The sequence below is a fragment of the Thunnus maccoyii genome, chromosome 24 (genome assembly GCF_910596095.1).
Source record: "Thunnus maccoyii chromosome 24, fThuMac1.1, whole genome shotgun sequence".
NCBI lineage: Eukaryota > Metazoa > Chordata > Actinopteri > Scombriformes > Scombridae > Thunnus > Thunnus maccoyii.
In genome coordinates, this window is record NC_056556.1 from 14,648,229 (window position 1) to 14,671,282 (window position 23,054).

The window sequence follows — 23,054 nt, forward strand, 5'->3', positions numbered from 1 at the left end:
AGTCCATGGTTTTGTCACAGTTACATCAACATCTTCTGCTTAAATGAAGACAGACATGTATGATTTCAGTTCAGTTACCGTTTATTGATTGAATCTTAAGTTGTCTCGAGTTAAATGTTCCAACTCACCATACTCACCATGCTTTCCCCGGAGTCGAAAGGGGTGGCACCAGTCTACCCCCTGCATTTATTTTCTTGCTGACAGTGATGTTATGGGTTAAACCAAGTGTGGGGTATTGTGTGGGGGTGTTGTGTTGAGTTGAATGGTTTTGATTAGTGTTTCATTTAGTATTTGTTTGGCATACGGTGAGAAATAGTTAAAGTATTGTGTGGATAATGATTGAAAGGGTAATGCTGACTGTTACAAGTGACATTGTCATATACTGGTTGTCAGTTTAAGATAAAAATCACCACAGAGAGAAATGTGGTTTTACCTAAAGTGATTGCAGTAGATTGGAGGGTCTATTTAATATTTCTAAGAGTAAATCCCAACCTCTTTAATATCACTCTTGTCACTGTCTCTTTCACACAGCCTGGTTTATATTGCACCATGATGACATCATGTCATATGTGTTGGACTGTCCGTTATGGGGTTCATACCAAGCTGCCTGGGTCTTGCTCTGCTGGAAATACATGTCAGCAGCAGCAACAAATGAAGTTAGATGATCAAATTTAAGTAGCAACAAAACCTTTTATAAATAAGTTAGATTTTTAATGATAAAGAACAAATGCTTGAATCTGTTGCAAGCAATTTTTAACAGACATGTTGTAGGGCAGCTAAAAAATGAGAGTAGATTTAGGAAAACACCTAATAGTTCCTCAGCAGATAGCTACCACTAACCTAAAATCAAAATACACAGTACATTTTGTGGAGCTGACAGTGACATGGGAGGATACAATAGAAATAGTATATGAGAGGAAAAAGATTAGAAATGGAGAGTTGGCAGCAGAGGCAGAGGGGTGTGGTTGGAAACCTAAGCCCTGCCCAGAGCTGGGTGTAGGGTTTTCTTGGCAAATCAGCTTCGTCCTGTTAAGTCAGCTGGGTATAAAATGGCGGCGCCTAACGCAGGCGGTGTTAAGCGTGGTTGACACTGCAATGAGAGGCTATGTTTAGAGGAAAGAGAGATTGAGACAACGTTTGGTAAGTGAAGAACTTAGTGTTAACTTGTGATGCTATAGACAGAAGTGTATGATGTGTTTCTTGCTAGGATGAGGTAGCTGAGGAGGCTTGGTTGGTTTGTTTGGTGAATTGAGCAGCATGTTGGTAATGACTAGATAGCTGCGTATTTGATAGCCTGACATGCTAGTTGGCTGTTGTTAGTGACCATATTGTTGGCTAATGGTGTTAGACAGGTGTATGCGTTGTTAATTGCCAAGGTTTGGTAGCTGTAGCAAAATATTTGGTTACATGGTGGTTCAGGCAGCATGCTGGATAGCATAGCATGCTATTAGCAGGACTGGTTAACTTAGCATGCTAGTTGGTTAAGTATGCTTTCTTGTTTGTTGTAGCCGGTGGATCAGGTAGTATGATGGTTAGCTTATCATATTGTTTGCATGCTAGTTAGCTTAGAGGGCTGGTTAGGTCGTTTGGTTTAGTTGGTGGCAGCAGAGGCAGAGGGGTGTGGTTGGAAGCCTAAGCCCTGCCCAGAGGAGGCTGGATGTAGGGTTTTGTCGACCAATCAGCTTCGTCCTGATTAAGCCAGCTGGGTATAAATTGGCAGCGCCGAACGCCGGCAGTGTAAAGCGTGGTTGGCACTGCAGTGAGAGGTCGTGGTGTAGAGGGAAGAGACTGAGACAACGTTTGGTAAGTGAGGAACTTAGTGTTAACTTGTTATGCTATAGACAGAAGTGTATGACGTGTTTCTTGCTAGGATGAGGTAGCTGACGAGGTTTGGTTGGTTTGTTTGGTGAATTGAGCAGCATGTTGGTAATGACTAGTTAGCTGCATATTTGATAGCCTGACATGCTAGTTGACTGTTATTGACCATATTGTTGGCTAATGGTGTTAGACAGGTGTATGCTTTGTTAACTGCCAAGGTTTGGTAACTGTAGCAAAATATTTGGTGGTTCAGGCAGCATGCTGGATAGCATGGCATGCTACTAGCAAGGCTAGTTAGCATAGCATGCTAGCTGGCTCAGGCAGTATGATTAGCTTATCATATTGTTAGCATGCTAGTTAGTATAGTGGGCTAGTAGTTCAACAGTTCTGTTAGTTGGTGGCTCAGAGCATGTTGGTTAGCTTAGCATGCTGTTAGCATAGCACACTATTAGCTAGTTAGCTTAGTGGGCTAGTTAGAGTTACAGCTTGTTTAGTGCAGTTGGTGGCTCAGAAAGCATACTAGTTGGCCTCATATGGTGTGATAGACAGGAGTGTCTGCCTTGTGTGCTAAGATGAGGTAGCTACGGGTGATTTAGCGGTTGCTTGGTAGGTTGAGCAGAATGACAATGTTGATGGCAACAAGCTGGCTAGATTGACATGGTGGTAGTTGGTTGGCTTGTTAGTGTTGGCTGGGGTCATGCAACGGGCATAGTCAGACATGTTGGATACCACAGCTACCACTAGCAAGCTGCTATTAGCAGGCTTGTTGGCTAAATATGCAGTTTGTGTTTTAGTGTAGCTGGTGCATCGGAAGGCATGCTGGCTAGCATACCACCCTATTAGCATGCTAGTTAGCTTAGCAGGCTACTTAGTTTAACACGTTTGGTTCAGAAAGCATGATACTTAGCCTAATGTGATGTGGTTGTATATGCTTTATTTTTTGCTAAGATGAGGTAGCTGAGGTTGATTTAGCTGTTCGGTAGGAGGAGCAGAATGATGATGGTGATAGCAACATGCTGGCTAGTTTGGCAAGGTGGTAACTGGTGGCTTGCTAGTGTTAGCTGGGCTAGAGGGTGTTGGATACATGGCTGCTATTAGCAGGCTAGTTGGCTAAAAGTGTAGTTTGTCTTTTAATCAACTGTGGCTCAGTGGGCATACTCCATAGCATGGCATGCTATAACAGGCTAGTTGGCTAAATATGCTGTTTGTGTTGGTGTAGTTGGTGGATCAGAAACCATGCCAGCATGGTTTCTTGGCATAGCACACTATTAGAATGCTGGTTAGCTTAGCATGGTAGTTAAGTTAATATGTTTGGTTTAGAAAAAATGATGGTTAGCCTAACATGATGTAGTTGTATATGCTTTGAATTTATTCTTACTCTGAAGTGAGGGTGATTCAGCTGTTGCTTGGTAGGTAGAGCAGCATGCTGGCTAGTTTGACATGGTGTTGGCTGGTTGTAGTGTGTTAAAGATTTGGTAAGACAGGTAAAGGAACATAATTCAAGAGAAGTTTAATGCCTGTGTGGTTGCTAATTAGAGGCTGTCGAGATAAGTGGTAACAGTTGAGTGATGGTGGTTGGACAACTGAGTGTGCCATGGCATTCAAAGTATCTGCTCTTGGCTTGGGTGAGGATAGGATGAAAGGATGCTTTTAAAGGTAGAGTAGGCCAGAGAAAGACTAGTGGAGCTAGATGAGGTAGTTGTGATAACAGCCAGACTACTGAGTGGGCCATGCCATCAAAGGATAGGTTCACCTTCAAGTGTCTTTTAAACAGTCAGTTGCTTGTATGTACTAAAACAGGTTTTGTTTGCTGTAATTCCTCCTCTTACTGACAAATAGACTCCTTCCTGATGTGCTTTCAGTTTAAGTGGTGGGGGTACAAAATCTAGTCCTATGCAAAATGTATACCCATGCTTATTTGAAGTTGAGTCTTTGGCAGTCTGAGTCAGTCAGACCAGGTGATTAGTTTCCAGCACATCTCTTCAGTTTGAAATTCCATGTTGACCTGTGGTGGCAGGGTAACAGGGAATTTTAAACTGAAGACTTGTTGGAACGAATTACCTGGTTTGACTGACTCAGACTGCCAAAGACTCATAGCAACTTCAGATAAGCATGGGTATAACTTTTGCATAGGACTAGATTTTGTCCCACCACTTAAACTGAAAGCACATTAGGAAGGAGTCTATTTGTCAGTAAGAAAAGGAGGAATTACAGCAAACAAAACCTGTTAGTGCATATAGCATCTGACTGTTTAAAGATACTTGAAGAATGTGAACCTATCCTTTTTAAGATGACACTGCCCATCAAAGCCAGTTCAACCAGCCACAGCATTTTAGCCTTAGCAAATGTAATGTAGATATAAGGTTGGGTCAAACTGCCAAGTATCTGCTTTTTGCTTTGTTAGGAGTAGAATTTAAAGGACAAGTTCACAATTTTCAAGTCTGTCTTAAAATGGTCAGTTGCCCATATGATTGAAACAGGTTTTGCTCTCTGTAATACCTCCTGTTTATGCTGACAATTAGAAGATTCCTCAGTGCAGAGGAAAATTCAGACCTCATTTCACACAAAATGTTTTGACAAGTTTATGAAGCTTCAGCCATCTGAGTCAAATCGACTGGATATCTTCCACAGTTAGTCCTTGCACAAAATTAGTTTCTGTTTCCTTGGTCAGCTGCAGTGGAAGGATTATGACAGAGGAAAATTTGTACATGGTTACAGCCTTTAGTACAGATTTTCCTTTGTCATAATCCTTCCACTGCAGCTGACCAAATAAACACTGAGAAACTAATTTTGTGCAAGGACTAACTGTGGAAGATATCCAGTCGATTTGACTCAGATGGCTGAAGCTTCATAAACTTGTCAAAACATTTTGTGTGAAATGAGGTCTGAATTTTCCCCAGCACTGAGGAATCTTCTAATTGTCAGCATAAACAGGAGGTATTACAGAGAGCAAAACCTGTTTCAATCATATGGGCAACTGACCTAAGACAGACTTTAAAATTGTGAACTTGTCCTTTTTTATAATTCTACTCCTAACAAAGCAAAGAGCAGACTCATAGCAGCATGACCTGGTCTTCTGTCTGCATTATATCTGCTCAGGTTAAAATACAGTGACTGGCCTAACTGGTTTGATAGGCAGTAGTGTCTCCCCCCCCCCCCCTCTCCAAGTGGATTTATAATGGCACTGTCAGATACGCACTGCGGGGCCATTTAATCATATGTGACACACTGAAATACACAAACAATAAATAAAACCACATTGCCTCTTCATTTTGTGTCCAAACAATTCAATGAGTCTTTATTGTCATGGCCATATCGAAACACTGTATTGCCAAAGCATATTGTACAAGTTTTAACATACAAACAGTAAAACATTGTTAATCTTATAGTTTGAGAACAAACATGAAGGAAGAAAGCTGAACTTAATTGATATCAGCAATAATGGAAATAATAGCTTTGATTTGAAAAATATACATGTGCACATAAAACATACACTGACAATACTTTATGGCCATAGTAAAACTACAAACCACATTCCACATACAGTAGTGGCTCATTTTATTGACTTTTATTTTACATTGTTATTCACAGTATGCCAAATATACACTTCCATCTGTAATCTCCAGGACTTCACTTGGTCGCTCGTCACTCATCCCTCATGGACTACCAGGTCAAATCCACAATGGTTGCAAAGATGTGTAGGGTTTTCTTCACCCGTTCTGCAGCAGCATAACACCTCAGCCTCCTATGGAAAAGACAAAGATAAACTGCAAGAGCAGAACTGTACAAAATGATGTACTGTATATTTTACAAGTAGCTTGTTCCACTTTGAATAATAGCTAAATGATAATGTGAGAGACAAATTAAACAGGTTCACAATTTTATTTGAACTATGCAGAACATTTAAAATAGGTTATATTGTCTTTCTTCGAAGACAGAAGATGAACTACATCCTTGAGGGGACGACTCATTTGAAAGAGACATGAGGACAGCAGCAAAAGTGTTAAGTTTAATTTCTCAGTTCTCTGACTTAAAAAGGACAGGTTCACAATTTTTCAAGTCTGTCTTAAAACAACAGTCAGGTGTCCATATGAACACAGAGAGGTTTTCTTTGCTGTAAGCATTCCTCCTGTTCATACTGATCAATCAAAAGATCCCTGTCAGATGCACTTTCAATGTAAGTGATGGTGGCCAAAAGAGTCATTTTGTGTAAAAATGTATTAAAGTTAATCTGAAGTTTATATAGTCTTTTAAGATTACAATCTGAGTTAGTTGTATCAAGTGGATATCTGACACATTTAGTCTTTAGCATCAAATTCCCTCTTTGTGTTTCCTCAGATAGTGTTTCCCTGTTGAGCTGTGGTGTAAGTATAAAAGAGGAACACTGGCACTAAAAAGACTGTAATGTTGAAAGATATCTACTTGATTTGACTCATTTGGACAACTGAAGCTAATATGAAACTTCAGTTGTTCAAATGAGTCAAATCAAGTTGATATCTCTCAACATTACAGTATTTTTAGTGCCAAAGTTCCTTTTTTGTTACTATACTTCCACCACAGCTCAACAGGGAAACATTGTCTGAGGAAACACAAAGAGGGAATTTGATGCTAAAGACTGTAAATGTGTCAGATATCCACTTGATACGACTAACTCAGACTATAATCTTAAAGGACTATATAACCTTCAGATCAACTTTAATACATTTTTGCACAAAATGACTCTTTTGGCCCCCATCACTTACATTGAAAGTGCATCTGACAGGGATCTTTTGATTGATCAGTATGAACAGGAGGAATGCTTACAGCAAAGAAAACCTCTCTGTGTTCATATGGACACCTGACTGTTGTTTTAAGACAGACTTGAAAAATTGTGAACCTATCCTTTAAGTCAGAGAACTGAGAAATTAAACTCACCACCTCTGATGTCCTCACGTCTTTTTCAAATGTTTGAGTCGCCCCCTTTAAGGCTGCAGTTCATCTTCTGTCTTAAACAAACAAAGAAAAAAACACTTAATTTATTTTAAATAGTTAAAACATGAGCAACATCAGACAGGTACAGCTCTTCAACTAATTCACTGACAAGACAATTTGATTATTTTCCATTTAACACCTGTAGAGTATTCATTTGTTAATCTTACATTATCTAGGAAGGCAGCACAGTCTGGTTATAATTAAAGGCAACATGAGGTGAGCTTTGGATCAGTACTTCTGAAAGGCGACATGACTGTGACTGCACAGAGGGAGTAAACTTAATCAAATTTATAGACTGTTTGAATAATGGCTAGATTTTAAAGCCTCATGTTGAAGTGCCAATCAAATTAATTCATATACAGACATGAGGCCAAAGAACTTGAAGTGAAAATAGTTCTTGCTTTCGATACTGACACTTACTACTGAGAATGAAGCAAATATACAGTAAATATTGCCAAAGTAAAAGAAGAAATGGTGGAAAAACTACAGGAACTCAATCATTAGTTTAATAGAAACACACAGATTAAAATTCTTACCTCAGAAATGTCGTCAAGCTTTCATCTCGGCATCGGGAACACTAGTTGCACTTCACCTGGCAGGAGGACTCTTGATGCATCTGTCTCGTGGGCAAACAATGAAAACGTAGATGTAATATATGTCTAACATAGACACATTGCTGTGTAAATATTGTTATTGAGGGATTTTGAGCTTACTTTAAATTAGCAGGACAACTTACAATAATGAAATCATAGCATCAAGTGTGGTGTGCTATAGATACAGACATTTGTTAATATCTTTGAAAGAACACAGAGAATTTGTTTAAAACTAGACCAACATGAAGATGCTACAGTGAATTATAACCAATTATGGTTATATGTTAATGTCAAGTATACAAACTGAATGCTATTACCTCTATGTCAAAACCAGGACTGATTGACTGGACAAGTTTTCTAAAATTGTGAAGAAAGTGTGATTATATTAAGGGTTAAATATTTATCTGTGGGGTCATGTTAGAACAACATACAGATCAACCACAAAAATGCTCTTCTCCTGTGAAATATACAGGAACTACGAGCCCACACAAAGAAAGGTATATTTCTGGGTATATAGCAGCCGTAATTACACACTTCATCAATCGTCAACCAAACCATTCATCAACTGTTACTAACGGTTCATTCCATTTCATTATTCAAGGTCCAAAAGTCAGCATGTGTCAGGTATGCCTGTAACTCTGTCACTGGCTTCTCGATATCCAAGGTCTAGTTGAGTTGATGAATGGAGAAAAAAAAATCTGAATAAAAGTAATTTCAAACTAAATATAAGGTCTCTCAAAAGCCTTACAGAGGAAATTAATGGCTAGTGGCTAGGTGTCAAGCTCTTGGGTAAGATGCATTTGCAGGACAAAAATAAGCCATGTAAAAAAACAAAAATGTCCTACCTTTGTCTGTGTCAGTGTGAAGCTCTGACACAGAGGTTTGGCAGTGTACAGTTGTTCCTAGTTATGGGGGTCCTGGCACTTGAAGAGATATAAAAATATGCATTATATGGAAAGGAATATTTTTCAGTCCACACGAACATCATATTTCACATTACAACTGTAAAACAAACCATGTTACCTGAACTTGATACCTACCTAACACTGCTTTGACCCAAATCATTAAGTCGCTGTTACAAAAGCTTTCTGTTTGCGTCATTGTTTCTGAGCTGTACCATCTTTCTCATTAGTGTTAATGGTGTCATGTTATCAAGGAGATAGATGTTTGTCTGCTCACCTGGCTATTCAGTGAGTGAAGTTCAGTGCCCAGGTTGATCCCTCTGATGCTGGCCTCGTGGACATTTGGCAGGTGTTTCCAGGACAGAAGATGAACAGCAAAACCTCTTCCACACTCTGCTATCAGGTTGAACTCGCGTGAAACAGTAAAGTGAGAAATATGCAAGTGGACAATCTCAAACAGTCTATGACTTGTAATGATCACATGTGACCCTTACCAGATATGGCCTCAGATTTTCTAGAATATCTTGTGTCTATGTGTCTTGTCTTCATCTCCTCCTGGAGTCTCATTATTAGATCCATCTGTGATCCCTTCAGGTCTACATTGCAGGCCTTGCACATCTTGCCCACAGAAAAACCTGAGATAGAAAAAAATAGGGAAGATATGTCTGCAAAATATAGCAATACATACTTTACATCACATGCTTTTTGGAAGGCCCTGGTAAATTCTGCTTAATGAGCTCATCCACAAGACAGTCCTCCGACAACACGCTGACTTCAGCGGAGAAACTTTGTCAAACTGTGATTAACACTGCATCCTTCCCAATTCATGGGGCCCAGTGATCAAAGCTGGGATTTACAGACAAGCTGTTCGAAAGGTATTAATCATACGGTAATTACACCATAGCATTCAATAAAGGTAATTGCTAATTTAGAAGAAATTTGAGAGCATGCAATCACTTTGGACAAAGCCACAAGAAATCATTTCCAGCTGAACAGAACCCCAGAAATCTTCAATTTTAACTTCACCACTGAAGTCTCTTTCACGTCGCTCACTGAGAGAAAAACTAGTCATTTATTGGCTCCTCTACCCAATGCACATGAGACAGTGACATACCGGGAAAGGTCAATAATCCTTTTTTGTGCAGGTCGATCAAAACTACTGGAGGTTAGTAACTGCAGCAAGCAAGAATATGAACGATCATGACTTGTCAATATCTCAAAGTGGCGACATGAATGGAGGATAGTGTCTCTGGCAGGAAATTTTAGTCTCCTCAGGCTTTCCTGTGAATTGACCACCTCTCACACAGAAACATGATTCTAAAAATGAAGGCAAAATTCAAAAATCTGCTATGTATACTTTGGAAGTGAGTTCTAAGCAACAGGACAAACTTTTGAGCATTTTTCTCACCACTACTATTGCATTTATACCCACTTTTATGTCAGATATGAGCATAGTTCAAAGTTCAATGTAATGGTTGTCAAAGTTGTGGAGACCTTCTAGCCATTCCTGCAGATCATCTTATTTAAGAGCAAGATATAAAAACTACGGATGCACGATATCAGCACGTCATTGGTATCGGCCTATAAAAGCTCTAAAATGAAATATCGGTATCTATAACAGACAAAAACTGTTACAAACTACAGAAGTATATACGAAAGTAAAAACACCCCTCATAAGTGCATTACTTTCAATTCAAATTAGAGTACCTCCACACAGCCAATTAAGTATTAAATCACCATTTATGTATGATAACGATGTGCATCCACACCAAATCAGGAGGAACGCCGAGCTCCAACTGTACCCATTACCACTGGCTGTGACCACCAGCCATTTCTGCTGCTGTGGCTGTAGCTATTACTGTATCTAACGGCTGTTGCTGTAGCTAAATGGATATCACTATGGCTCTAATTGGCACTGACTAAACAAGACATCGGCCAGCATTGAAAGCATTGAAAAGCCAGACACTCCCGCCAGGACTTGAACCTGGTTCTTCTATCACATATGATAGATGTGTTACCCATACACCACGAGAGTTCAGGAGTAGCTTCACCACAACACTCAGCCAACACAAACATGACAGTTTATACTGGGGCTAGTTGTAAGTTAGTTAATGTCACACATTAAAAATCTGTATCACACCAGCCACAGCAATAGCTATAATCATAGCCATAATCACAGCCATGTCCATAGTTATTCATTTATATTGCCACATTACTGTACAACTTTACATACAGTAAACATAAAATACATTTACCATTGATGACATGACTGCAGTGCTAAATTGTCACAAAACCTTTACCTGATACATACCAACTGCTATGAATCCAGCTAAGTTTTGTTTCAGCAACCAACCTGCGTCCATCCCCACGATCGGAGCTCAGCTCTGGTCTCAGGTCTTTTTAGTATAAATCTCCGTCCACACTGAAGTGCCTGAACAATAGAAAACATTTCAATCTCCCATTTCTCCTTTTTCAGGAAGCAAACAACCAAACTGTGCATCAGTCAACATCTTGCCAGCTGTGAATTATAGTTTTACAAATTGTTTTACTTATAGAGTACTTTAAGCAATAAGCAAAAGTGCTTTCCAAAGTTAAGAAATTATTCACAGGACATAAGAAGCATTGAGGACAACTGCAAAAGATAGAAAACAATAAGTATTGCATTTCATATTAAAAAAAGTGACCTCTTGACAAAAGAAATAAAAACAAACAGCTCACGATAAACGAAGGACAGTATATCAATTGTTTAGAAAGGCCAGTAAAGCCAGACAGTCCTCTGGTGGGTCTCAGCTGGTTAAATCTCTGCTCTGCCTCCTGCTAACATTAATCTCTCCACCTGGGCTGCAGTAAGGATCATTTAAGTCGAGTCCCAGACAAGTCCAAGTAGCTAAAGGGTCCAAGTCAAGATGAGACAAAAAAGAGGGAAAAAAACTGTCAATTTTGTCTGAGGGAAGTAATCATATTGATGTTGCAAGCTAACCATGATCTCTTTCCACTAGTTTGTATTCAGGGCCATAGCTACCACTGACAACAGGAAGCTCATGTAGACTCAACATATTAAACCTTTACTTGTCTTACGCAAAAAAAGACAAAAAAAAAAAACACTTATGAAATTTCAAAATTAAAGTATTCTGCACAACCAGAACTACACTCACCAAGCACTTTTAGGAACACCTGTGAAATCTAATGCAATCCAACACAACAGCTCTGCCATAAATTCTACTTTTACGAAGCTAATGCATTTTCAGGTTTTGTTGACATTATCAGAAAGGTGATAATTCACCTTTAAAAAAGTGAATATAATGCACTGCAGTACACCACCACCACCCACTACAACCTCAATGATAAACAAAGTAGAATCATCACCTTTCTGGCAATGTCAACAAAACCTGAAAATGCATTAGCTTCATAAAAGTATAATTTATGGCAGAGCTGTTGTATTGGATTGAATTAGATTGCACAGGTGTTCCTAACAGACTGCTTGGTGAGTGTGTATTCCTGGCAGTGAGGCCTGGAAACCATCATATATTGAATGAATAAATGAATAAATGAACATGGAGAAAATAAAATGGAAAATTGTACACCATTTTTTTGGTGTGTAGTAAAAACTTGGGAAGCAGGTGGCGCTGGGAGAATTTGAACATCAGTAAATCCTGATTACAGCCCTGTGTGTATCCTCAGATGATTTAATATCCTCATACATGGTACATGATCTGACAGAAAAATATATTTTTTATTATACAATACACTACAACTTAAAGCTGATTCTATATGATTTGATTCAACTAAGATTTGATAATGTACCTTGTTAATTAAAGTCCATTCACAGCATTTATATTTGCTTCTAGCTTATATTTTGTTTGCTTTATGGGTAAACCAGGAGAAGTTTGGGGTCAATGTGCTTTGTCAGTAGTTAGCACAACACTGAAGTTAGCTTCTGATTCTGGGTTAAGAGAAAAGTTAAAGGGGACATACATATAGATATTTAATGGCCAATTCTCTGTTTTTTCACCACTTTCACTTGTGAAAAAGTGTTAGACATCATAGTAAAAGCCTTAGCGCTGCTTAAAAACAGTTTCAGATTTGTGAAACCTTTATATTGTTTATGAAAACAGAAAGAAAGGGCGATTTCACTGATATTTCTCCATCCAGCCCACATGAGGCCAGAGGCCTGTACTATGAAGCAGGGGTACATCACCATGGCAACTGATGCTGAACAGCTAACCTGCCTCAGAGAATCGGATCACTGGAAATCAGATCGCTGGAAAAAAAAGGAGTAATCATTTCTACAGGATCCTGACATGGACAAAAGTCCTGAGTTTACAATAAAGTGACAAGTGAAAAAGAGCACTATTAATTTTTATAGGTCAGCAGAAACATGTTATTGTTCCAGGCTGTGTCCACTCAGGTTTTATAACAGAGCTTCTAACAAACAGAGAGATTGTTTATGACACTAATCACATAATGATGATTTTAGCTGCATTTTAATTATGCAAAGTTGATTTTATCCCTGGAGTGATAGTTGACAGCATGGATGATTTTACACCTGATCCCATCACTGCAGCTCAGAATAACATGAGACAAATGTGTGATGATAACTGGAAATAAAAACAAAAGCTTCTTTTATTAGAAATATTATCCTCACGCTGTTAATTGGCTCCCATGATTATAAATGCAACATCTGGGTCAGACAGACCTCATCAGTCACTACTACTTTTCCACTCTTTGCTTTGGTAACAGAAGCAGTCTAACAATACTTTTAAGATTTTTTTATGTGACATATTCTGTGACATATTCCCACTAAAAAGCAGAAATACTCACTCTACAGTAAAGTCATTTATAATGATTCCTACATGTATTTTAAGCCTTAGCCTACTTTTAATATGTGGAAATTATTTCTATTGGCTTTACATCTTATTCAGTTGTATGATTACAGGCTCATTTACATTTCACTTCATTGAAAATGACTTTTTGCTGTCACAAGTTTTCTGCAGGTCCTTGGTATCACAGTCTCATCTCATGTCATGTGAAGTACTTCATTCGTAGTTCTGATGATGTTCTTAATTAACAACCTTGCCTTTTACACATGAATGCACTCGTACCTGGATAGGAAAACTCAGGGTTGAGTTAGCTAGTTGATAGTCAGCTTCGTGGTGTTGTTATCCAGGACGGCCAATGTTAGGTTCAGTGAAGCCAGCTCAACCAAAGAAAGCCAGACTTAGTTGAACTTGCTTCGTAGTACAGGCCCCAGGTCTAACGTGGTCTAAAAAGAGAAATATCAGTGAAATCGCACCTTTTTCTGTTTTCATAAGCAAAGTAAATTTTTTACAAATCTGAAATTGGGTTTAAACAGCGTTAAGAATTTTTGCTACGATGTGTAACACTTGTTCACAAATGTAAGTGGTGAAAAAACGGAGAACCGGTCGCTAAATATCACCATTTGTTTCCCCTTAACCCCGAGTCAGAAGCCAACTTTAGCGTCATCGATAAATTGCGACATAAATTAGCCGAAAGTTGCTCACACTTTCCAAGAAAATGTGTTTCAGTCATGTACTGCAGGCTCCCAGTGCTCCAGTGTTAAACACAGGTAACTATTAACAGATAACTAGTTAGCTGTGAAGAGACAAAAGGTAAGAGTTTGTGCGCTGACAACGCGGACGCTAACAACAGCTAGCTTACCGTCCGCGTGTCGTCCGGTAAGTTAACGTTAGTGACGTTGATTTAAATTTACACAAACTGATAACGCGACAGACTTTAACAGCACAACCAGGGACTAGCAATAAATCCAAGCTGTGCTCAGGATAATGAAAATCTGCCACATACCTGTTTCACCACATGCAGTAAAATTAGTTCGTCACGCTGGTCTGCAACGCCGCAGGTGCACCTTTCTCACCTGAACGAGCCTCGCGTCTTCTTCTGCGGTTTGTTTTTATGCTGCAAACGGTAATTTCCTGTTTCCGGTTTGTTTCGGACTCAAAAAGATTGAACTGAAAAAAACACACAAACATCTTTATTTAACAGTTCCACTCACGAATATATCGAGGACTACATACAAGAATTGGGAAAATAATTAAAAATAAAAAAATAATCACAATCCGGTTTATGTTTGCATTGATCTTCCTAATACATCAGTGGTTTGCACACATAATGAATTTGCCCAAATTATAATTATTAAGCAACACGTCTTTATTATTCCAAATAAAACACTTGTGTGGATTAAAGTTATGTTTATAAATCATTGACTGTGCTAACCGGTTTGTGAAATGCAGACAGTTTAACAGGTTACTTGTCAATATTAAAATTGCACATCATTGGGGAAAAAAGGCCATCTTTATTATAAGTAATCAAATTCAAACGACAGTAACGTCAACATGTATGAGTAAAAAAAGAGGAAACAAAGTGCCAGGAAATTAAATTTTAACATTACACAAAAAAATATTTGGTAAAAGGATAAAGCAGGAAGCTCTTCACATTCAACTGAAATCAAATAATGTATAGGAGAGGAAAGCATTAATTTAAGAATTGAAAAAAGAGTTTAGGTGTTTGCTGTTTTTTACTCTGAGCTTAATTAAAGAGTTGTAATATAGCTGAATATCACTAATAAAGAGAGTGAATTTGGGTTTTCTCTTTGTCCATTGCATGGCATTTATATGGAATTTGTTTGGAACAGTTGAATTGAAGAGATAACATTCTTGTCCATTTAATTATTTTCAGAATACATTGAAATATCAAAACCATACAGTATGACCATTTGACCAGTTTTACTAGATAGAAAGTTTTACACATCATTCCAAAATAATTTGGTATGAAAAAATAAGTGAAATGTGTTTCTTTGTTTAGACCACAGAAGTCATAAAAATAATTAATATTCACTTTAAACCTTTCTAGAACGTGCGTACAATTTTAAATGAAACCTCTTTCATTTTATTGTTAATATTTATTTGATATTCCCCATGCCTTTTTCCAAGTAAGGCCCTCAAAAATGAAGACCAGACAATTTGTATTGGGGAAATATTGTTCCTTACAAGGATATTCATAATTTACACCCAAATCTCCAGTTGAGATACTCCTTCTCCAATCTGATGACTGAGTTGTATCATCAAGAGAATTTGTCAGAACCTGTGAAGCAGCTCTTTTTTTTTCATGTCATATTTGTTGCACTTATAGACCAAGGTCCACACTAATAGTGGTTGATTGTGAAAACTAGTTAGTTTAATAGGTCATTTGTCTACAGAAAGTAGAAATTCCCACCAACTTCACTTAATAAGTATATAATCATTTTGTATATTTATGAGCAGCTAAACTTATTCAAATACGTTTGAGGTGCATAAATAACAACAAAATAATCTAACAACTTTCAGCTAACAGCTATTTTGGTGACAGTTTTTGTAGCTGTGTGTTGCACTCCTACTACTATTTACATATTTTAGTATGATTGTAAAAAGTCTTATGACTGGACAGCAGACAAGAAAAACACCTATAAATCTGGTAATTGTAGTGCAGGATTTGTGAGAACTCAACGCAAATTGAAAAAAAAACAAACCCTGGAGGGACCGTGCAGATCACCTTTTCTTCAAGTCTTTCAGTTACATCCAATAATGTGTGCATGCTACATATGCGCTTTGCAACTGTGTAAGTTATAAACACTCGTCTGCACCTGTGCCACCGTGATACAGTGCTCTTCATTCATTGCACCTGGCAAAAAAATAAATAATTATTTAAATTCTATATAAAGTGTGAAGTGAGATTCAGCTGCAGGTTGAGGACACAAGGTCTCTCTTGTACAGATGTTTTATTCAACCTGACATCCTTTTCAAATGCCTGAGTGGCAGCAGATTATCAAACAGCATTCTTCAGTAAGATTTAAAGTAATGCTCCTCTGATGTGTAGAACTTTATCAAGGTTACAGAACAATGACTTTTATTCGCCAAGTGTTGTAGGGCAAAAGGTTCATCTCAAGTCTCTTAATTGCATCCACATTTCCCTCACTTTTCCTTCCGTCTTAGTCCATCCCACTGAAGATGCATGGAGAGACACAAGGAAACCATACGAGGAGAGAGGAAACAAAATATGTTTTTAGATAAATGAGATGTCTAGGGATGCATGATATTGGATTTTTTGCCGATATCCAATTCATTGTGGCCGATTGCTGATGCCGACACCGATATATGCACATATTTTTTTCCAGCTGGCTGAGGAGACTATTATGCATGCAAGCATAGATTGTACTAATTATAATCAAGAAAGACAATATATGAAGGAAGAACTTAGGAAGACTTCAAGAGTTCAGAAGAGTTCAGGAGCTCAATGTTAAAACTTTAATGAACCTGCCAAGTGGGTTTTCTTTGAGTTTATTAGACGGACAGGATTAATGTGTAGGATTTAATCTCTGGTTCACACTCCGGAGCAGAAGGTGGCGGTAATGCACCTAATACGCTGGTTGCCAACCGCCGATATAAACAAAAAAGAAGTTTGTTTGTTTTTTCAAACAGAGTGATACATCGTGTCAGCCGAAGTATTTCCTATCTGTGCAGCTGAACACAGTAGCTCCTCCATGGACTGTTTCTCCCTGACGGTTCCGGTGTTTCTTCCGCAGGCTCGGTGCTCCGGTGGGATCCACATGGAGAGCCGGGGCTAACGATAGCTGAGAGGCTAGCGGAGCGTTAGCCACAGCATGACCGGAGGGAAGTACAGCCAGCTAGCCTCCCAGCTAAAGTTAGCCCCGGCTCTCCATGTGGATCCAACCGGAGCACCGAGCCCCGGTGGTTTGACGGGCAGCTTGAGTGAAGTGGAGCCTGCGGAGGAAGCACCGGGATCGTCAGGGTGACACGGTCTGTCTAGGGAATCAGTCAGGTGGCGGAGGTGACGGCGACATATCGGCTTCTCATAATTTGCAGAATTCGCCGTTGCTGATGACGTGCCGATAATATCGTGCATCCCTAGTTTTTATTTCTTGACTTGCTCTTACCCCCCGACACCCAGTATCCAAACCGTGCACCACCTATCCAGTCATCGCGATGTCCACTGGGCGGCAGCACGCGCCACCCAGCTGATAGCGCTGATTAGACAGAAATGCAATCGTCTCTTAAATCAGAAGTAAGAGGAAACTTTGGAAATAAGTGAAGATCTAAGGCGGTGGAAATTGGTATTATTAATATTAATGTGTGCCCTCTAGTCTGTTGGTCAGTTGTACCATCATGGATAATCCTAGAACCTGAGGTCATACTGAATAATAACAAAAGATAGAAATCAGGAGATAGAGTCAAGGAAGATCAAAGGATCCAGAGAATGGGAAAGTGGCATTTGGATTAACCATTCCTTGAATTAAGAATTAAAAACGGACGTATCAGATGTCAGTATTCACAGCAGAGATGTTGGCAATATTAATGTGCACTTTGGTGGATAGAGGACAATAAACCAGACAACTCAGTCATATGCAGTGATTCAGCCGCAGCTTTGACTACAATAAGAGAAATCAAATCCGAGTCCAGACCTGATATATTGGATCAAACATCAAACATTACACACACAAAAAACAACCCAAAACTGTGACAGATCATAGGCTATAGTTTATGTCATTTCAATGTAGACACACGTGGGGTCGCTATTCTGTCTGGTTCGTGGAAGAAGCCTCCATTGTCTGGTAGAAGAGAAGAGAAAAAATTGTATAATAATAAATCTACTCAAGTCCTCCCGTAGCCTTTTGGTTTAACTCTAATTTAGCCTGATCTCGTAAATGGTCACATAGTGTAGTAATTAATTTTAAACGACGGCGTTTGCACTGCAACATGTCTCAAGAATAAAACATGAGACGCTACTTTTGCTGAAAAGAAAACTGCAAAAGAGAAATGAGCCCTGCTAACCCAACGTGTCATTCATAAAAAAGGTAGAATATTGAGTTATAACCGACCAGTCTGGTGTGTGTAGAGGTGTGTGTGGTTATTCTGCAGAAGCCTGGGGCCAGATGCATAAAACTAAACTGTGTGTACGCACAAAGCCAGAAATATGCATACACATTCTTTTAGTCAGATATATAAAGCCGTGCATACGCATGGTTGTGTTTTATACATCTCAGTCATTGTGAAACTGGGCGCGTGTGCAAGAGCCTCATTTCCACTCCTACAATGAGCCATAGGTGGGTGAAGACACGCCCTGAACCAGCTATTTTCTGTCAACATGATGCCTGCTCCACCAGTCTGTACAACTGACAGTGAAACTAACTGGAAATAAAAACTGTCTTTACACCGATTGTGTTGTACCAGCGAGGTTCTCCAACAGCGGAACAGTTGTCATAACCCGCGACCATTAGGCACGGCTGTGCGGCTCTTTATAGCGTCCACATCGTTAATTGATCACATGGACCTGTAAACCATCGTCAGCAGTGATATTTCAGAAATGTAATCATAGTTTGCAGCGCTCATAACTAAACCGACTTTACAAGGTTTGTCACAACTAAGGATAAAATAAAAATAATATTAAAAGCTAAATAAAATGTTGACTCCTGTGTAAATTAAGAGAATGATAAAATTAATCACACAAAGTAATTAATCTATGCTACCTTAATAAAATCACACAATCAGTGCACCTTATTATCAACATGAACAATGTTTTACTAAAAGATTCCGTCTTTCACCTCATATTTCATCTCCACCTCACCACATCACCGTCAGATCGTTTTAGAAAAACGTGTGTACGCCTGGTCTGGTGAGGTGCGCACATTCTCACCGCACATTGTTTTTATAAATACCATTAATTCATTCATGGTTTTTGTGAGTATGCATCTACATGCTCCTGGCCTCAGGTGTCTTTTTAGGCGATTTAATGATCGTACACACAGTGAACGGCCGTGCGCTCTGACGCAGCATCTTAGAGGTCGCACATTTATCAACATATCAGCCCTGCTGCCTTCAGAGGCTGCAGGGACTAAATGAACTGCAAGAGAGAAGCGTTTCATACAGTATAAAGCAGAACCACCCACATTCATTTGCAGACCAATAGCCTACAGAATATCTAACCACATTAAACGTTATTTTCCGTACCAATCTTGCTTGGAGAGTGTTTAATTTAAATACATTTTTTATACTTCAAGCATTAATCCGTTATTGCAGCACATTTACAGAAAGTATTTTAAATTTAGTTTGCACTTGTTGATAAAATCACAAAGTGGAATGTTCTGCCTGTCCTGAGACTTCCCCATCATATTATGCATCTTAGACCACAATATTCCACCAGTTTCCCCATTTTAGTCCAGTACAGCATCTGGACTGTTAACCACCTGAAGTTTTCTTCATAGATCTATACATCAGTGTACTTTATAGGACAGGAATTACGTCACTTGACTTGTCTCCCTCGTCGCTCTTCTACCAGACAATGCAGAGCTTCCTCCACGAACCAGACAGAATAGCGACCCCACGTGTGTCTACATTGAAATGACAAAAACTATAACATATGTTCTATTACAGTTTGGGTTTTTTTTTTGTTGTTTGTTTGTTTTGTACAATGTTGTATAATGAATCACTGCATATGACTGAGTTGTCTGGTTTATTGTCCTGTATTCACCTGATTTAAGAGACACGATTGAATTTCTGTCTAATCGGCGCTATCAGCTGGGTAGCGCGCGTTGTCGAATTGGTCGTCGCGCGCTGTCGAGAGGGTCGCGTGCGATGTCCACTGGGCGGCAGCGCAGGATGACTGGATAGGTGGTGCATGGTTTGGGTAGGGTTTTGAATGAAAGGGCTCTCCATAAGTCCCGGCTCTCCATGTGGATCCAACGGGAGCACCGAGCACCGGTTTGTTATTCAGGTTAAAGTGGGAAGAAGCAGCGGGTCTGACGGTACTTGAGTGAAGTGGAGCCTACGGAGGAAACACCGGGACCGTCAGGGTGAAACAGCACGTGGAGAGAAGCACAGTCAGGCGGCGGAGAAGGCGACAAATCGGCCTCTCATAATCGGCAGAAATGGCCGATACCGATATTTCATTTTAGAGCTTTTATAGGCCGATAATATCGTGCACGTCACGTGAATTGATGTCCGTTTCTGATGATGGCGGCAGCTGATCAGCCGTCAGTCGGCTTTAACAGCTGTAGAGACTTCTGATGGAGTTTGTGCCTGCATGCATGTGCACTGTGCTGACACTAATAAAGACACAGTTATCACAGCCAGAGCAGCAGTGTTTTCTCTCTGCAGCCTGCTACCAGTTTAATAAACACCTGCGCATGAACAGAAACCTGCGTTCAGTATTTATACTGCATACTGTGTCCTGCTTAGAGGCACAGGACCCATTTCTACTGGCGTTTCTATTATTTATTCATTATTTGCATCTGTATTTATTGATTGAAAATTTTATTATTTGATAACTCTGAATATGATCAGGGTGTCTTTTGCACACTGGAAATTATTTATTAAGCAAAATGTTTCAGGGAAAATGGAAATTATGTTACTCATATCAAACCCGACGCTCAGGGATTTTCAGCCTCACATGTGACTGAATGGAAATGATAAATGATGTAAAATATAAATGTCTTTAAAATGTGTTTCTTGCTGACAGACAGACTCTCCCTGACTTTAATTTTGTCCATGATAACAGTTAACGAGTGAAATAACAGATCATGAAAAGAAAAATCTTTCTAATAAATGAAGAAAGTCGTTTATGGTTCTTTTGTTGTTCAGACCAACTAATTAGAGATTTTAAACTAGATGGTGAATCAGAAAACAAATAAAATATCAAACTTGGGAGTTAAACACTTGAGTTTAATCTGTAATCTGTCTCCACTCAGTGATGTTGATAACATCAGTCCAATCAGCTGCAGTGTTCAATCAATAACTGCTTTCTGGCTGCTCTAATGTATCCTCACTTATGGCTCCTCAGAGAGCCTTCCTTGCCCCTCGCTCCTCAGATCAGAAATAAGAGCTTTGAGACAGCCTTCAAAATGGCAGACCGGAAAGACTTCCGGTTCAAGTGAGGATCGAGGAGCGAGGAAAGATCAAATAAGAGACTTGAGATGTACCCGGTATCTCCCAGCTGCTGTCAATTAATGCTGCCAATAACAAGCATCCTGCTGTAGTTGGACCATTAAAGAGGCAGCAGAATAAATTCTGTCACTCTCCTCATTTTTCTTCCTTTCACACTGTCAGTGCTGTTGTATAGTTGCTCAAGTTAGAGAGGTTTTTTCCTGTTTTCTGGGCTCCATTAAGGTTTATCTCTCTTTCTGTCCTTGTCTTCTGCTCTCTGGCTGTCTGCCTTCCCATTCGATCCAGATTATCTTACTTTTAGCAATTATAGACCTCATTCCAAGCTATCAGAGAAGGAACTGAACATTTTCTGATGTCTTGTGAGACCAATAATCACTGCACAGAAATGATCTTCATTGAAGTTACAGAAGAGCTTAGATCTTGGCACAGCTGTAGACACTTCTGTCGTTGGAAAGCTGGACTGTCAACACTGAAATGTTTCAGTTAAACTCCACTGACAGATAATGCCTCGCTTTTTTGTGCGGCGTACCCCTGGGGTCATTCCTTGGGCTCCGACTGTTCTGTAATTGCTTCACCTAGATTCTATTAGTCCCAAAAATAATAAACCAATTCTAAAATCTACTGACTAATCTGACTATCATAGCTCTTCTGATAATGTACATATTCAAGTAAGCCTGTTGCTAATAATCTCTCAGTATAATTTGGCTCTGGACTCTGGACCTTACAATATAATGCAACTGTAAGAGTAATAATACTGCTGAAAGGGAAATTTTTCAAAAGTAGGCTGTCTATGTAGTGGGAAGTTGGAGATATTTTTTATTTTTGTGCCCTATGATCAGAGAAAGCTAAGCAAAAGACTGGTTTTCCCTGTTGCTCTAAAGGAGAAAATACTACAACACCCAGAATGCACTGCACATAGTGCCTTCTAAAGGCCGCTCCCTTGCTTCTCCTTATGCGTACTTTCCACAAGGGGTTCCATTTGGGTTGTTTTTACAGAAGGCAAGAGTTGAATTCATTTCTTCAGAATAGCTATCCATAGCAGAGACGAGTTAGCATTGACTAGCATTATATTCATTTTTAGAGTTTTTGTTGATTCACAAAAGTTTTTTTTACCCTTATTATGATATCCAGTTGTGTCATTCTAGTGTGTAAGAACGAAAAAAACGAGCTGGAGTGAATTATCTATTCAGTGAAGTGCATAGTTATCTGCCAGACCATAGACATTTCAATCACAGATCCACTCAAATATTTTATTATGGGAAGAATGTTTAAAATGCAAATTCACCGAATGGTAGGAACTCTTCTTAGCGACCTTATCTTCTCTCCCTCCTTAGTGAAATCAGTGACTTCAACCAAAAGAAACTGTCTCCATTGATGCGCAATTGGCAACACAACATTAGTTTTGTGCCTGTGTGTTGGCCGTTAGCTAACTGGCTGTTGGCCCCAGAAGCCTCTTCCTCCTCCACACATTGTTGGTCTTAATTTCACAACATTATATTTGAGTTCATAAAAGTAGCTCCTAAATATCAGGTTCAAATATGATATCATGAAACTAGTTTTAATCTTAATACACTGGTATTCCAATATTAGCTTTTCTGTGTCGCTAGCGAGAAAATAATATTGATGCCTAATTTTGCATGCACCTGTCTGCCATTCCTTGGACGCAGAAGGATATTTCTTATTTCATTAGAATGATAGCAATGAAAATTGGTGATGTTGGACTTTAATATTACAATACTACAAGCTAGCAGAGTTCTTACTGTCATATGTTTAAAAAAATGGCAGTATTTGTTGTTGGG

The 23,054-nt window shown here is 39.1% G+C and overlaps 1 protein-coding gene and 2 long non-coding RNA genes across 9 annotated transcripts in view; 2 read left to right on the plus strand and 1 right to left on the minus strand.

Moving 5' to 3' along the window:
• The window catches only part of LOC121891656 (gamma-aminobutyric acid receptor subunit gamma-3-like), a 124,459-nt gene that overhangs the window by 80,137 nt on the left and 21,268 nt on the right, over positions 1-23,054 (plus strand). The gene's annotated exons all lie outside the window — the stretch shown is intronic.
• Positions 1,060-5,702, plus strand: LOC121891660. Its single transcript, XR_006094096.1, has 2 exons — positions 1,060-1,140; positions 5,410-5,702. It is a non-coding gene; the product is annotated as an uncharacterized LOC121891660 (long non-coding RNA).
• On the minus strand, positions 5,477-14,221 carry LOC121891658. Of its 7 annotated transcripts, none has more exons than XR_006094093.1 (6): positions 14,108-14,221; positions 13,387-13,547; positions 8,779-10,715; positions 8,228-8,680; positions 7,326-7,405; positions 5,477-5,563 (listed from the first exon to the last, which is right to left on the minus strand). It is a non-coding gene; the product is annotated as an uncharacterized LOC121891658 (long non-coding RNA). The 7 variants fall into 7 exon arrangements; XR_006094091.1 differs by having other exon boundaries at positions 8,228-8,693; XR_006094088.1 differs by having other exon boundaries at positions 8,228-8,305; positions 8,562-10,715; positions 14,108-14,213.